Source organism: Solea senegalensis, unplaced genomic scaffold (genome assembly GCF_019176455.1).
Source record: "Solea senegalensis isolate Sse05_10M unplaced genomic scaffold, IFAPA_SoseM_1 scf7180000014870, whole genome shotgun sequence".
NCBI lineage: Eukaryota > Metazoa > Chordata > Actinopteri > Pleuronectiformes > Soleidae > Solea > Solea senegalensis.
Window position 1 is genome coordinate 22,728 of NW_025321159.1, and position 13,616 is coordinate 36,343.

Sequence of the window (13,616 nt, forward strand, 5' to 3'; positions counted from 1 at the left end):
TGGGTGATGATAGTTCCCAGGAAGCGAAAGGAATCCACAGTGTCAACTGTGGAGTCACAGAGGTTGATGGGTGCAGGTGAGGCTGAGTTCTTCCTGAAGTCCACGACCATCTCCACTGTCTTTAGAGCGTTGAGCTCTAGGTTGTTTCGGTTGCACCAAGTGACCAGCTGGTCAACCTCCCACCTGTAGGCGGACTCGTCACCATCAGAGATGAGTCCGATGAGGGTGGTGTCGTCCGCGAACTTCAGGAGCTTGACAGACTGGTGACTGGAGGTGCAACTGTTTGTGTACAGGGAGAAGAGCAGAGGAGAAAGAACGCAGCCCTGGGGGGATCCGGTGCTGATGACCTGTGAGTCGGAGACATGTTTTCCCAGCTTCACATGCTGCTTCCTGTCAGACAGGAAGTCAGTGATCCACCTGCAGATGGAGTCAGGCACGCTCAGCTGGGAGAGCTTCTCCTGGAGCAGAGCCGGGATGATGGTGTTGAAGGCAGAGCTGAAATCCACAAACAGGATCCTGGCGTAGGTTCCTGCAGAGTCCAGGTGCTGGAGGATGTGGTGGAGGGCCAGATTAATTGCATCGTCTACAGACCTGTTGGCTCTGTAGGCAAACTGCAGTGGGTCCAGGAGGGGGTTGGTGATGGCTTTCAGGTGTGAAAGCACAAGACGCTCAAAGGACTTCATAACCACAGAGGTCAGGGCGACGGGTCTGTAGTCATTGAGTCCTGTGGTCCTTGGCTTTTTGGGAACAGGGATTATTGTTGAGGTCTTGAAGCAGGCTGGCACGTGACATGTCTCCAATGAGGTGTTGAAAATGTCTGTGAACACTGGAGACAGCTGATCAGCGCAGTGCTTCAAGCTGGATGGGGAGACAGAATCCGGACCAGCTGCTTTCCTGGGATTCTGTTTCCTGAAGAGTTTGTTGACGTCCCTCTCGTGGATGGAAAGAGTCAACACTGAGGTGGGTGGGGAGGTGGAGGGGGGGACCGTGGAGGGGGGGACCTTTAAGGTGGGCATTGGTGGAGATGCCCAGGCCCCTGCTGAGGTGGGGGAGGTGTAGGTGAAACACTGGAGCTGGGGGAGTTGGGAGGTGTTGTTGGGGATGGTTTCAGGACTGTCCCTCTGTCTTTCAAAGCGGCAGTAGAACTCGTTCAGGTCGTTGGCTAGGCGTTGGTCGTTAAAGGAGTGGGGGGCTTTAGGCTTGTAGTTGGTGATCTGCCTAAGCCCTTTCCAGACAGATGCAGAGTCGTTGGCTGAGAATTGGTGTTGGAGCTTCTCAGAGTACAGTCGTTTAGCCTCTTTCACCGCCTTGCTAAACTTGTACTTTGCCTCTTTAAATCTGTCTTTGTCTCCACTCCTGAAGGCCTCTTCCTTATCCAACCTTAACCTTCTGAGCTTGGCTGAGAACCAGGGTTTGTCATTGTTGTAACTCACCCTGGTGCATGATGGAACACAGCAGTCCTCACAGAAGCTGATGTATGACGTCACAGCCTCTGTGTACTCATCCAGACTGTTTGTAGCAGTCCTGAATACATCCCAGTCAGTAGAGTCCAAACACGCCTGTAGATCCTCCACAGCCTCACTGGTCCACTTCTTTGATGTCCTCACTACAGGTTTGCAGAGCTTTAGTTTCTGCCTGTAAGCAGGAATCAGGTGGACCATGACGTGGTCAGAGTGTCCCAGTGCAGCACGGGGGACGGCGTGATAAGCATCCCTGACTGTGGTGTAACAGTGATCCAGAAAGCTAGAGTTCTAGTGTGAGTTAGAAGCTTGAGTTTATTAGATTAGGTGAAGCTTTTGCATTAAAACATGAATTTAAAGATCCTTTCTTTTGTTTACATTCATTCAGATCCATTCTTTGGATACAGCTGTTCAGCTGTTTCAAACCGACATCATTCCTCTCGATTTCTATTCCATCTTAATTTCTGTACCCCACACTGTCTACTAAAGCCTGAAGTAGGTTAGTTCATAATTCACTTATCAGCTCAGCGACTGTTTTGCTGTGATGGTTATCCAAAAATAATTACACCCTCGCCAGCCACACACTCTGACAAATACAATATAATGCTCTTTAATCCAGTATCACTGATGCCCTCTTTAATCAGATGTGTCCTTTCACAGTGGCTTTTATCAGCAGCATCTGCTGAAAAACGCCGTCAATGCAATTTTACACCCACAATTGTAATTGTAATTTGTAATTTAGTATCATGCATTATTCCTTTAAAAACTCAAACAGAATTATAACACTAACCACGGTCGGAATCTGTTATTTGAAACCTGTTAACTGCGGTTATTGTTGACTCACAGAAGGAAGGTTGTTGACATGTCTATAGTACACACTGGTCCTCCTCAGTGTGCTACTGTGTGTGGATGAATCAAACTTACCCCACTCATAGTTATCATTGTTTACATACCTGCAGTATTTCATCTCCCTACTCATGGCTTCCCTCCTGACCTTCTCCTCTTATCAGTTGTGCTGCATCTGTCGTTCAGTCACACTCCCGGCCTGAATTCACCTATGATTTCATTTTTCCTGGCATCTTCTAATGTAAATAGCATTCACTCTTTGGCATGATTGGTAAAGAGTGATTGGTATTTGCGTTAGTGAGTGTGCATGCCTATGATGATGCATACATGTAGACCACTCACTTATTTGACCTATTTTAAGTTACATTTAACCTCCGTGTCTCATTCTTTTATCTGTTATCCTTTCTTTGGTGGAAATGTCAAATGAAAAGATCAGACATGTTTCCTTGAAAACAAGCTGAGACCAAGTCTCAAATTAATGCTCAAAATGTCAGTTGAAAGGTTCCTGTTGATGTCATGTATGGTTTGTGATCACGGTATGTCGCTTCCCTTTCTTTTGATATTATTCTATTGAGATTTGACACTCTTATTGCATATATGTGTGTCTCATTTTCCATCTTTCACTTCCCAAAATAATTTTCCATCCTAATTCATTTTTAGACTCCCCAGTCTAAACCCAGGGCAAAGTAAACGGAAACAGCTGAGGCTATGATCCATGCAGGCTTTGACGCTTATGAAAACCTGCACACGTTCAAAAAAGACGGCTCCAGAAATAAACATTTTTTTTAGGGTTGTGTCGGGAAGGGCAATCAAGACACATGTGATTTAACATTAACACCCATGCATATTAACAACAATACACTGTGATCAGGCTAGGAACTAGTTAACGTTTGACACCAGCAGTGACTCAAAAACAACTCATTCGGTCCCAGCGGACACGTTGTCACACGTGTGACGTTTTCCAGCCACATGCTAATGGTCTGTCAATAAAGACTTTATTTCCTGTCAATAATGGAAGAAAAAGATAATACCCTTCATTCTTCCATTTACTTTGTAAATCCACCCGAGTGCATTGGCACACTGTCCAAAATCCAGTGTCACCCTTTATTAATGAAGACATTTCCCTTCCACGCTCTTTACTATGCATTTCCCCAGCTATATCTCATATTTCTTTATTGCCTCCACACCCTTGTCTCTGCTGTAACTGTCTCTTTCAAAAACGCCTTCCACCTGCATTAGTTTTCTATCACTCAGAACGGGGTTCATGCTCCCAGTCCAGGGTATAATCACAAACAACTCAGAGTCAGAGCGCAACTTCAATTTGTGTCACCTTGAATGCCAGTCAGCTGTGCTTTATGCCAAAATGGTAATATCACCATGGAGATGAGTGGATGAATATGTAGTTAGTGCACACAAATACCTCATTAAGTTTCTTGTACTGCAGAAAAACATCAAGCATTGTTTTATTTTGCAATTTATAATATGTTTTTCCCTCAAAGCTTCTCTTTAGATGTTGTGGGTTTTTTTTGCATATTGCTAAACTGCTATTTTTACATCATAAAAATAAAGCATCACATTGAGCGTAGATATTTTTGGCCCCTGAAATGACAGCAGCTGGATTCAAAACTGTGATCATATGGTACTTTCTCGGAAAGAGAAGGCCAGTGGCTTCATACTCTGACTCATGGGTCAACAGAGGTAACATTGTTCACTGCGTCAGAAGGAGCACTTCGCGAGGATGTGTTATCCACAGCATTAAGAGCTTTATCGTCCCTCAAGGGGAAAATTGCTTTGTTGTTTGCACTGTAAACAGCAATAAAAAGCAATCCGAGAAACACAATGAACATAATAAACAAAGACATAGACTAGCATAGTCATAGCACAACCGAACTTAACTTAAAACAATCCCAAACAGATTTCAAGTTTACAAGAACTGCTAATTAAGAGCCGGTCTCAAGCCCAGATAAATGGGAGAGTTGCATCAGGAAGGACACACAGAGATAAAAAAAAAAATCTCTGCACAAAACAAAGATAATAGTGTTGATTGCACATGGAACAAAGGAAAATGTGTATCTTTTTGATTTTGACTCTTGGGAGTCTGTATCTCGTACATCTGTGTAAGAGAGCCACGGTAAACAGAGCTTCCTTAACAATGTTGGACAGTCAATTTGACCTGTGTCAATCACATGCAAACAACACACAGGTAACAACAGCAGACATCTGTTATATATATATATATAGATATATGGGGGGAGCTCTATGTAGCAGCATTGTTGTTGGATATGTTCTGCCCCCTAGTGGTTAATAACTACACCACACAGTTATAACTGAACAAACACTGATTGTTCCATATTTGATGAACCAGAGAGAAAAGATTCTTTGCTTCAGTAAAAGTGATTTTGCACAAACATTAACAGCATCCCAGTTCACTACTTATGCCTCAATGCAAACTGTATTAGTGACTGCTTGTTGTTATCATTCTGTCTCCCTCTCTCTCTCTCTCTCTCTCTCTGTGAAGCTCAGGAAAGATAGCTGTAGCCATAAATGCAAATGAGCAGCTGGTGCACGAGGGAGATTTATGTAAGTTTCACTCCAGCTCTGTCTGTGGACTCACCTTCCCCTCAGAAGTGCAATGTCTTTTCTGGACACACTGACTGAGATGTGGATCTTTTCTTGAACCTTCTTCACTGATATTGGGTCTCACGCCCTTCATTTACCTTTACTGAGACAAAAACATAAAGAAATCATGCTTTAGCAATGAAGTAGCCTCCTTAATTATACATTCACATACAATACATGATTGCAAGATCATGGCTGCCAACCCAAAGTTGAGAGGTCTCACAAATTGTAATTAGTTTAAGGCACTACACACACACACACACACACACACACACACACATCTCCCAGCCAGGTACCTTGATTAGATTAAGGCAGCAAGAGCATTATTTTAGATGTTCATTATGGCAGAGCTGGCAAAAAAGAAGCAGGAAATACGTTGTCTAAAGGGAGGGATGAAGAGGAAATGACTGAGTGAGTGAGCGAGGGGCCGCACACGAGTAAACATCGGAAGAGCTTTCTCTTATTGACAGAAACTGAAAAACAAAAAAGCATTCAAATTGGGTGCTGACCTGGCGTTTTTGCTGTTGCACTTATAATCTATGGCTTGTGTCCGTCGGCTGCACATGGCCAGGACAAGATAAGGGAGGGTGGAACATCAGCGGTGAGGATAAAGCTGTAGACACAAGGCGAAGAAGGGAAAAAAAAAACGACCAGACTTGCAAAGTTTCACATTAAAAGACAGTGTCTGATGTTGTCCATAGCCTGACAGTGTCTGGGGAGATAATCCATCTCCTGGGTTTTCTCCCTCACCTCCTTGCCCAGACTGATCATTCAACTTCACAACCAAAAGCGGTAACAACACTGCCAAAAAGGTGAAGAGGTGTATAACTTTTGACTGGAAACACTGTCTGAGGAAAGTTACGCCTTTGTGAAGCATGTTGTGTTCAACGTGTCTGTGCATGTTTATTTAGAGCCTCATTGGGACAAAACCCGTCAGCGACGTGACTTTTTATTATTATTTTTTGACACATTTTGTAATTTGATTTTGTTCCAAAGTAAGAAACTATTTATCCTATTAAAAGTTTTCCATCATACTTTTTGCAACACACTAGGTTCGTACTGAAGTGAAAAATAAAATGTCACTGCATCGCTGTGTGATTGTGTGTACATGCATGATGGACACATCTATTCACTTAATTCACTTAATTAAGCATTCAAGATATTGCATGCATGCATGCAATATTCTGTATTGTCAAGCTCCAATAATGTTTTAATGAAAAAGCACCAACTAAGTGTGTGTGTGTGTGTGTGTGTGTGTGTGTGTAAGAGAGAGAGAGAGAGAGGGAGTGAGATGGAGAGAAACATTTCCTTTACTGTCCCTATTGATCCGAGCTAATAAAAAATGCATGAAAGACAGAGTGAGGGAGCTGGAGAGTAAAAAATAAGGCAGGAAAGTCAAAGGATAATTCCCAGCCACGATCCAGTGTTCGATATCTGACTTGTGGATCAGATCGATAGTGTCCAAGTCAAAGAAAATGCTCATGCTGATCTCTGTCTGTGTAAATAAGCAGTTGTTTACTGTGGTACATTTTTATCAGCTGGATTATGTCTTATGTTTTTCAATTATTCCATTGTGATTTTGATCAATATAGCTATTAAGAAACATGGATTTTGAATTATCGGACCCAAGTGTCGGCACAAGTGAAAAAAATAAGTACACTCGTGTGTGTGCGTAGGTGTAGTACATCCACGTCAGTCTGTAGAACAGTGAACCAGAGGCAAATAAATAATATTTGTTTCTGGGTTTTTTTTTTATTTCACCTTCACAGACTGCTAATCCATTTGTGCGGAGGCATTCACCACCGAGCCATAGCCAGTCATTTCAAAAACATGAGTCTCCGACTGTATATCCAATATTCTGCTCCTTTCAACAAGAAATAAACAGCCCTCATTTTTACAGTCTGTGCTCAGTGAAGCAATGACTGTATGTAAAATGTCAAATGTTTGGATCGTATCAGATTTTATCTCACCCAGTGATCCAGTGACGAGTATCGGTCTGGGAACACATCTGGGTATTGCAACTGCTCAGTCCTAGTTTCTTTGTTTGTGAGATACTTGTGCACTTGTTGTGCTTTCTTTCTCTCTCTCCCTCTCTCTATATTGTGCAGAGTTTTGTTTTTGCTCTATCATTTCAAAGAGTGCCGGATCAGCCTTGAGGCTGTTAGGTGCGCAGCTTGTCATTCAAGATTACTACAGCAGGGCGGATGCTTCCCCACACACATGCCTTTCTTGAGCGTGTCGCTCTGTAGACATTTAAGCCCTTAATATACTTAATACAACATTTTGTCCCTTTGTGTGTGTGTGTGTGCAAATGTTTTCCACTCGAAAACTGTTTTCCGACTCCGCTGCCCAGCAGAAGGATTCCCATCACAGTCAGCAGGGCCGCGCTTGTCCAAAAACAATCTGTATCATGCCAAGTGAAACAGACAAGAGGGTCAATGCGAGACTCATCGCGGGCCACGGCGAATTCTAAAGAGAGTTTAGAGGTGAGGATGGGGAGATGGAGAAGACGGGCAGGAGGAGAATCAGAAGAGTAACAAGCAGAACAAAAGTCGAGGTGAACAATTAAGTTTGTGTCTGGACTCCAAAGACTTTCAGAGGAAGAGAATAGAGGAGCTAAAGGAAACAAGCCGCACACATATCAGTGTTGGTTTCTGGAGAAGTGAGTTTATAGTAATATACTATGTAGGCAAATTAGTGTGTTTTACAGTCAAATACATTTTATTGAGCTGTAGAGAGTAGGATTTAGTTTTAATTTTGACTTGACTGAATTTGTTGTTAGAATACTGAAATCTCAGTCATTTATCATACTAGGCATAGTTTTTAAAAGAAATGTGCATACAAAAAAGCTGCAATGGTCAGATTGGACAAAAAATGTAGTGACAGGATGAGAAATCATTCAGAATATCTATATTTTATGGTATAGCAGTATTGATTGCAACTCTGTGAGCATGTGTGTGTATTTGTGTGTGTGAGAGTTTGTGCATACCATGTCCATGCATGCATCTGTGTGTGTGTGTTGTATAACTTATGGACATGTGAGCGCCACAGTCTGGCTGACTCGAGGACTGTTTCAAAGCTTTCCACCTTAACACCTATAGAAACATAATGTGTGTGCGTGTGTGTGTGTGCGAGAGAGACTGTAATGTGTGGTACCACTGTTCTCCTCTGTACCCCGCCATTTATAGTCTCTTTGAGTTGTGAGTATGAAGTTTGAGTGAATTGGTGGATAGAAAATATGTAATTCCTTCAGGGATGCAATCGGTCTAACAACAGGTGGTGCTATGGTTTGCAGAAACCTGCGAATGAGGAGTTTATTAAGCCTGATTGTGAGTCTGACAGATACTTGTTGATGCATCTGCTGGGGGCTGCTGTTGCAGAGAGCCGAGAGGGGAAGAAATGAAAAATGCAGCACAGAACACTGAATATATTGGAGCAGAAAATTCAACTTGCACTAATTTCCACTACCCAAACATGTCCATAAATAGGACATAGTGGACTTTCTGTGCAGGAGTCGAAGAGAAAATGATGAAAATGTAAATGGTTGTCCAGCATCCTGCATCAATATGCAGAGAAAATGATGGGGGGGAAGGAACGAAATACAACATGGAAAGAGACAGCAATAATAAAGCAGGTTTACTCAGCATGGGGGGGACAATGCAACAGGAGCTGTTTGTGGAAAATTAATATTTGACTGGGTTAAGAGGGAACCTCCTGAGTTGAAGGCACAATCATCAAAAGCATGCAAATGAAAATGCATTTGTTGTTGGCATCTTTGAAGTAAAGCCCTGAAAAATAAGAAAAATATCACACACATGCCAAAAAAGGAGAGCACAGGTCAGTGGCGGGTGTCAACTTACATCATTATGAGGAAATATACCGTGAAATCTTTCCCAAATCACCCCAAACACCACCCTCCATCGACCATTAAATCTCACCTTTTGCAATACTGCAAGTCTGTTTCTCTGAGTGAGCGCTTGTTTATTTTTAAGTACGAGAAGACTGTGGTCTCTCTGTGGACAGACTGCAGCGCTATAACTGAATCTTTTGAATAATATACTGTACAGGATTAATATAAAGGGATAGCCAAGGGACAGAGAGTACATTAACCATTCAAAGTTTTTCATCTACCAGAAGGCAGATGCTTTCACATTCAGTAAAATATACATACTGTATATTTAGCAAGAACTGCTCAAAAGCAAATAGCTTTCAAACATTACTTACTTACTCCAAACTGAAAATAAGTGATTGTAATAGTCAAAAGCTCTCTATCATCTACTGATACAATATCTAAGCCTCTTTGGCACAATACATTATATGTTACCTTATGCGGTATTGATTATTGATATCTTTCTTTATTTTCATGGTACATTACAGACCCAGCAGCGGCCATTAAACACATCTACCTTGGCTTCTGTACACGTTTTTGCATTGATCATTCTGTCTCTGGAGTAATCAGCGTGCTTTTGAAATCGATCAACATCTCTGGCTTTCAAAAAAAATAAAACAGAGAGGGAGAGAGCACTAAATACTAATTTTAACTCTAAACTATTCTGTCTCTTATTCTAACTTTTTTCCTTTTTGTCAAATGAATTGGTCACATGATGTCTTCGTCTCCTATCTTTGTCTGTGTGATGTGGACAGATCACCTGGCCAGAAATATTAATTTTACTGACCATGCATTACACTTTTTTTGTACTTAACAACTCTTTTTAATAATCGTCTCTCTCATGGTCCCTCAAATCACTGTGTTTTGTACCTTGAATTATTACCTTTTTTTATTTGGATATTCAGGTCCAGGCTAACACTAGACCACATAACAATTTATAACGATGGTCATCTTATGATCATTGTTTCTTTTGGATAAGATAGTGTTGTTAAAGTCTGTAAATAAGCTTGTTTGAAGTTGCCAAAATATAAAATATTCATTGGTCAAAAATTGATGAAATTCACTTTATTTTTCATGCTTTTCGGGGAATTTTATGTTCTATTTTATGTACGACGTGCTGCTAAATCTGGATCAAATGAAAAGATAAAAAAAAAAAACAATTGGAACAAGAAGAAGCTGTTTTCAAATACCTAAAGATAATTAACAGATATAGTATTTACACTTGGCTTTGATAACAGAGACTAACGCTGAGGCTGCGGAGGATGTAATGCAATACAAGCACACTAGTGTTTAATGTCTTCCTCTATAAGGGTTAAAATTCCAGTTAACACATGACAAAGTCAAATTCCTTGTTTTTGTGCACAAACCTGGCCAATAAAGTTGATTCTGATTCTCATAATGGATACGGTTTTTGCTGTCATTGGTCTGTATGAATGGTGAGAGGCAAACTTTCTATTTACATAAAGAGAGTTTTATTTGTCTGAATTTCTCTAACAAAGAAAAAAGCTTGTACTGTTCGAAGAGAAGCAAAAAAAAAAAAAACAGATAGAAAAATCATGTTGTACCTGCCACATAAATTAATTAATGTGCACAATGTGGACTTGTTACTTGTTACTTGTAAATAAATCCTATATTCAGTCACTCAGTTATTCTTGCACATTCCCAAGTAAAGCTGACATTGTAATTTGTCCTGAAGCTTGTTAAAAAGAAAGTAACATCAATGCCCGGTTTTATATTTTCCACTTGGTCCTTTTTCTATCTCAGGCTTTTGTCTCATTGAGCATCCTCTCCTCCGCAGGTATCACTGGCATCTGCTGCAAAGCACTTTGATTTCCCTGGTTCAATTTCTTCAATTTGTCTCTATGTAAGGCACTGATTCACTCATTTAAGAGACAAATAAACTCAATTCTCCTCTGCCTCTTGTAGTTCCACAGTCAACCTGGTCTTTTCAACCTCTCCAGGTATCATCGGGGAACTACCATGTCCTCCTGCTGGCTGCTGACTTTACTCTTTGGTCATGAGTTGGTCCTGACTGTGGCCACATTCAAAGTGGAAAACGTTAATATTTTACCACTCTTAAAAAAGCACGATACCAATTGATTAGAAGTCTGCATGTATTGATTCATTCATTGTCTACCACTGTATCTTCCATATGAGGGTCATGAGGAGCTGGAGCCAGCAGCCAGCGAAGGGTGGGTGATACACCCGAGACAGGTTGCCAGTACAGATAGGGCAAAAATATAGTAAATAACAACTCTCAAATATGGGGAGAACATGCAAACATGCTGTGCATTTATAGTTTTTACTGTGCAAGAAACATTAATGCATCGCCGTGTGACAGTGTATGCAAATAAACTAAGATTGTCTTTCCTCTCCCATTTTTCAGTCTTTGGTTTCATTATTTTTGAAATGCTAATCAAGTGATAATGCAACAAGCTGAAGCACCTGGTTTTATACTCAGACACAGTTTTCCAATTAAAGCATTTTAACAAGACAACCGACACAGTTCATCAGTGATTTATATAAGAAGTTGGATCTGGGTGATGCATTTAGGCGTTTTGTTTGACTAATTTCACTCTGAGATGTTTGCAGGTCCCCCATGCATGAACATTTGATCATTTTAATCATCATCCATCAGAGTAATCTTGCCTCTCCAGTCATGCCTTTGTCTTCATTTAATACGCAGCATTAAATCCATTGAACTGATAATGCCCTTTCTGTAGTCAATTTGATTAATGTTGCTCAAAGAAAATCAATTTCCCACCACATTTCTACCCTGTTTCATCCCTCTCCTCATCTTGCTTTCCCTATCAATCCATCTGTGAAGTTGTCATGGTGTTGTCTCGGATATAGTGATTTCAGACTGGTTGAGAACTTCATTGCATGAGTTTATGGTTTGGATTAATGTACTGGACTCACTGGTAAAAACAACTTCATTGTTGCTGGTGAGTGGCAACCGAGACCTTTTCTTTGATGCTCAAAGCTACAACAACAGTGAGAGAATGGCCACTGTTCCTGGTTAAGATATTAACCGTAAACCAGTTCCTTCCATTTTCTGTTCCTTCCATTTTTTCGATGTTCCTAAACATTTTTCCGTATATAAATATTTTTTCTCTGCATGCACAAATGTTCACATGTGCCATTTTTTTTAAAAAAAAAGGCCCTATTCCGTGAGATTGATTGGAGCATCTGATATTTCCTCCTTAAGGAGTCATGGGTGGCATCCAGGCTTTATCAGCTATTTTACATAAACTGTCAAATGCTGTGAACTCCTTTCTCCCTGAGGTGTGAAAGACAGTTGATTATGTCATGGGTCAGTGAGAGGTGTAGGTATGCTAGCTGGTCCCTATTACCTTTGGGTTTAACCCCTTTCTACCACATCATTAAGACTGGCTTTCTGTGCTGGCCTTTAAATTGTGGATGTTGGACTTGCAGTAGGCAGCAGGTCTAATTGCATGATCGTAAACTGCACTGATAAACCCCTAATAGCCTACACTGTTTGTAAACGAAGCATGTCTTGCCCCTGCCTCAAAAGACCTAATTCATATTTATGACAACCTTGACTCTCCATTCCTGATTAATCCACTTAATATTAGGACACAGATCCATAAATCTCCCTCTGCCTCTGTGGAGAGCGGTAAGAGAGCCAGGGATGTGACGAGAATGTCAACTTGGAGATTTTCAAAGACGCATACTCGCACTCAAACACCCCTGCTTTCCCAAAGTTTTGCATTTGTCCGAGAACCATAAAATCACAGTGGTGCAGGGGACGGCTGCCAGTCACTGACAGTTGCATGTTTTCAATGAACTGCTACAGCAGCACAACCCTTAAAAGACTGGTTTAAGTCATAAGCATGTCATTTAGGAGCAAATCAAGGTTTAAAAATCGAGGCATTAAAGCTTTAAAGTGTTGGTGACAACAAGGTTACAAAGAGTCACAGACCAGAACTGAATTTGATTTGTTTATCTTCGAGTATAACGGTGGTGTAGTGGTTAGCACTCTTGCCTTGCAGCGAGAAGACCCGAGTTCGAGCCCCGGTTGGAGCAAGGGCCTTTCTGCATGGAGTTTGCATGTTCTCCCCGTTCCTCCCACAGTTGCAAAGAGTGAATGGTTGTGTCTCTATGCGTGTACCCCGCCTATTGCTCGATGTAGCTGAGATTGGCACAGCACCGCAACCCTCTGGTGGAGGATGAAAGCGGTAGATGATGACTGATGTTTAAGCATTTTCACACATGTGTGGCTGATGAACTCTTACAGGTCAGGGGTGCTAGTTCTTTCTAATGTGCACCCAAGTAGCTTAGCAAACCCCATTTCCATGTTATCTGATTATGCAACTGCCTGCGTCATTATATGAGTTCACAAACAAATACAGAGTCACTGCTTCTGTCTTTGTAAACCACGCACTTTTTCTTAGTCTCGACATGAAGGACTGTGTCCTTGAATGGCCCTAAGAGTCCCTCTGACCACCTTCACTCACCCATAACTCTACATAAGCAGATGGACACAGATGGGAAATTTGAGACCCATGAACCTGGGGACATCTGTTTGAGGTCGTGCTCTCCATAACTCTCCCACATGCATCCCTATGTACACTCAAACTATTCATTATTAGATGAATACTTAATGTTGGCACTGAAACAATGCAGAGCACATTCATTAAAGAGCAGCCATTTAGCAATTACATGAAGGTGACTTTGAATCCAGGTAAGAGTTTGGATGCTGTTCAGTGAAAATGTATACTATTCAGAGCGAAACAGTGACAACAGCATTTGAAAGTCCACATGTGGATGCAAGTCATAGG